Consider the following 4,785-nt stretch of genomic DNA (forward strand, 5'->3'; position numbering starts at 1 on the left):
AAATTTTTCATCGTCACAAATGAGTATTTTTGTTGTAGGGATGCCACTACTTAAAGCTACTTTTATCATTTTCTTTATATATAATAATAATTATAATTATTCATGGCATTGATTCGGTCTTTATTCTGTCATGGAAGGAACTGTTGATATGAAAATGATATGTAAATATATCTATAGAAGAAACTATGTTATTGTTGCGAGTGATATTACAAATATCCTCTACAATATATATTGGGTATAGAGAAATACAGCTAGCAAGTATATATACGGACATAGTCTGCTAAAATTAATGACAGGCGGCTGAGCTAGTGACGGTGTAAAGCAAAGTAGTACTGTGTAGTTGAATCAGACGAGTGATTGATTCGACGGTGATTAGGTGTAAGTTTTGAATTCCACTGTGTGTTTCCACTTTTAGTCTATAGATTTGGTTACATGGTCCCATTGGCACCGAGTCAACCAGTTTGATGGGATTAATTACATCCCACATATTTTTAAGTATAAATAATTTTATGTATCTATAGTATTAAATTTAATATCTACGTGATGTTAGTGTAAATTAAGATTATAAACATGTATTAAAAATTTGCACTCTAATTAAGAATAATTAATTTATAAACATATAAATCAAGATTATTAGGAATGTGCAAATTTTTTTAACAGCAATTTGGAATCATTCATGGAGGACTAACTCACTCACATGATCATCTCTCGCAGTTGCGTAACCCACCCCAACTCCTGTCATGCAGGAAACTCGGACTAATCCGACAGCGTGGTCGGTAAAATCCCTCTCTCCGCTGCTCCCGCAACGCAATGTTCGAAAGACGACATTGGGTGGAATTCAAGATCAAAGGTTATCCTTGTGTACAATGTTGCCACTCAGGACCACCGCGCTTCTAGCAAAGTGGTATCCTCATTCCTTGTGTTTGGGACTAGGGTTGAGGTCATGAGTTTGAATCTCGCTCAACTCATCCTCTTGATTAATCTACCTGAAATATGGAGATTCAGATTGACCCTGAAAGGAGGTTTTCTTCCGGATCCATTCAAGATTCAAATCTGGTCCACCTGCCCCTCAGGATGGTTTAAGGATCGGGTTCTTACAATGCGATCCAGATTTCCTCCCGAAAGTGCGTACGTGCGTGACAAATGATCGTGAAAGTGCTTAATTCCCCTATGGGTGATGTCGACAACTTGCCTTTAAAAAAAAATGTTACCACCTCATGTAATCGAACTCGGCTCCTAACTTCTAGAAAAGAGGTATGTATCACTACCACCAGACTAACAACACATTACTCCGTCATAAATGTACATATGACCTTTGAATGGAACGAGATATGATGTTAACCTTGCGTTGCTTTTTCATGTGATTATCGTATTTAGTTTTCTTTCTTTCTTTCTTTAAGTAATTTGATCTTTGTTTTATTACTTATTTTTTGCGGAAAATAAAAAATCGCAAATCAAATGTTCTCATAAGAAAGTAGGAAGAAAAGAAAAGTTAAGAAAACAAAAAAGATAATTATTTTTTTTAAAAAGTATTTTATTTGATTTTATAGTTAGATTACATACAAAAATTGAAATAAATATTAAAATTAAAAAATTGAAATAGTAAAAATTAAGAGTAAAAGTTAACAAAAAAATAATAAGAAATAAAAAAATATTTGGTAAAAAAAATAGATTTAAAGGCAAAATATGAAAATGAAAGTAGGGAGAGAGATTTCAACCTGTGCCCCTCCCATTCACAAACACACAAACCAACATATCAAGCACACTATGAATTTGTTTGTATTATGCAATATTTAATATATATTCAATTCCCTGAACGGATTAAAAAAACTAGTTATAAAAGGTACTTTATTCTTTAGTATATAATATAATATAATATAATATAATATAATATAATATAATGATGTAGTTAGAGCACTAGGAGTCGTTGCAATTTTTTTTTCCTTTTTTTGTTTTTTTTCACCATCCGACATTGAGATCAGACTGTCGTCAACTCCATGTCAGAGTTGCTTCGACGTAAGGGTTCGCGTCGAGCAGAGACTTTGGAGATTTGGGTTCCAACGGTCAAAATCTTGAAAAGGTTGTGATCTGAATGGATAGTTTCTAATATTTTTTTAAAAAATAAATAATTAATTACACTCATATTTAAACCATTATTTTAACCTCATTTTCTAACAACAATATCTATACTTTTCTCTCTACATTTTTAAACATAAGTAATATATGCCATGAGCAGAGGCGAAACTAGGATTTTTTTTGACCGGGGGCAAAAAAAATTTTTTAAACCGTAGCAATTTTTTTGGATACAATTTGAAGATTTTGGGGCAAAAGTTGGAGATTTTGGGGCAAAATTTGAAGGTTTTGGGGCAAAATTTGAAGGTTTTGGGGCAAAATATGTAGGTTTGGGGGCAAAAAAAAAAATCCACCGGGGGCAAAGTCAAAAAACCCAAAAGTTTTACACTGAAAAAAAAAAATCCACCGGGGGCGCCCGCCCCCCTGCCCTTCATCATTTTCGCCTCTGGCCACGAGCCGCCAAAATCTCTATTAATGCAGTACGTAAACCAACGATGAAAACTGACATCAATAGTAAGTTTTAAAGATAAAACCGACAAAGTAAATACGTTGACTTAAACGTCAACATTAATCACAATATTAAATAAAGTATAAAATTTGATTGCAAAAGTAATTATTTTAAAATCTGCGACTCCATGTATGCAGATCTCTAGCAATCAGCAGAAGCAATTAGCCAATCAAATACCTGAGAATAAACATGTGAAAAACGTCAACAATAATGTAACGACCCTCGATTTTTTCAACTTTTATTAATAATATTTATTATTAATGCTTGCGTTTTAATAAATGTATTTTTATATATTTACTTGTTGCCGTATTTGACTTTACATGGCCCGACTTGTCTTTGTGACACACGTACTTTTCACGAATAATATTTCGAATATTATTTACGTACATGATTAATTATTATTAATCATTTTTAATTAACTAATGTTAGTAGTTAATTACTTGGGCCTTTTATTTATTTGTTGGTTACTTGGACTTGGGCTTTTATTATATGGACTTGGAAGCCCACCCTACACACTTAATGGACTAGTAAGCCCATCTTTTAAGCTAATGAATCATTAAGGAAAAAGCATGGTTAATTAAGCTAATTAGGAGACAAATCTTACAAGCATGCAAGAACTCTTTCCCATGCATCTAACTTTAATACCATTCTAAGCTTACACCCTTCCCCATGCATGAAAGTTGAAGCTTGACTTGCCTCTTTTGCCCTTGAAACCGTCGGCCAACTAAGGGATGGAGGGAGTTCATTTTCAATTTTTTTTTTTTTTTGTTACTTATTCACTAGTTTTCATTTCATTTCACATACACACAAAATACTTACACTTTTCTCTCATCTTTTCTCTCAAACTTGTAAGTAACAAACCTTATTTTTCTTTCCTTTTTCCTTCTTGAAACCGAAACATAAACATCATCATTCTTCTTGTTTAGTTGCTTAATTGTTGTTTGTTGTTGTTAAAGATCAAGTTTTCTAACTTGTATCTTCATGTAATCTTGTTACTTCCATCTTTATTTGATGAAGAAACAAGAACAAGAATCTAAACTTGTTAGTTTATGGTTTGACACTTAAATGTTTTAAAGATCTAAAGTTCATAAACTTTATAATCATACTTGTGTTCATGTTTTGTAGACTTGAATTCTTAAGATCCAAGCTTGACTTGAATCTTCTTAAGTATGAAACAAACATGAACATAATACTTGTAACTTTAGTTTATTTCTTTCTTTTGTAAGTACTTTAAAGTTGTAATATTGTTAATTTGGTCAAGTATTACTAGTTAAACTTGATCTCATATTTCTTGAAACTAAAGTTAACTTTATAAGTTCAAGAACATGGAAGTATAACTTTCTAGTTATAACTTCACACACTTATGTTTGATCTAAGTTTTTATAGCTTATGGTCTTCTAATTTTGTTGTAAATAAGAGCTTATAAGCTTACATACATTTTACAAGATGAAAATCTAAGTTTCATAACTTATGGTTTCATTAAAGTGAAGATCCAAGTTCTATAACTTAGGATCTAACTTAAGAACACTAGATCTAGAATTTCTAGTCTAGGATCTTTAATATCTAGCTAAGATCTAAGTTCTACAACTTAAGATCTTGTTTATTTAGTTTACTTTCAAGTTTCTAGCTTAATATTACTATTAGAACTCATGTATGTGTCGGATCTAAGATCTTGATGCAACTTTGGTTCATCAAACTACTTACAACCCTTAATTGAGTTGTGCTACATATCTTAGACTTACACTAGTGTTATGATGGTCAAAACTTGGTTAAGATGATGTAAAAACATCAACGAGTTGTTCACTTGAAGCTATACGCATCAAGGATTAGAACCGTGATGAGCATCAAGCACCAAGAACCCACTGGAGCAACTTACCTACTGTTTTCCGGGTCTGATCATTAATCTGGGCTATCGGAAAAGTTGATTTCCAGCTAGTTCGGTTCGATTATATGATTTTACGTTTAGACCTCGTCTTAATCCGAGTTACGGTTTAGGATTTATGGCCATCCGAAAGTCACTACACCCTTTTAACGTTGTGCTGAAATTTCTGACCTACTCGTACTTAAACTGTCGCCACGGTCAAACAAAGACGAGTTTGGTTATGTAAATTGGTCAGATTCTAGGGGACTCATATACGGATCCATGGCCACTGGTCTCACCTCATTTAAGTTTGTATAGAGGTCGTGGCGACTGAACGAAGTCA

Source organism: Rutidosis leptorrhynchoides, chromosome 2 (assembly GCF_046630445.1).
Source record: "Rutidosis leptorrhynchoides isolate AG116_Rl617_1_P2 chromosome 2, CSIRO_AGI_Rlap_v1, whole genome shotgun sequence".
Taxonomy (NCBI): Eukaryota; Viridiplantae; Streptophyta; class Magnoliopsida; order Asterales; family Asteraceae; genus Rutidosis; species Rutidosis leptorrhynchoides.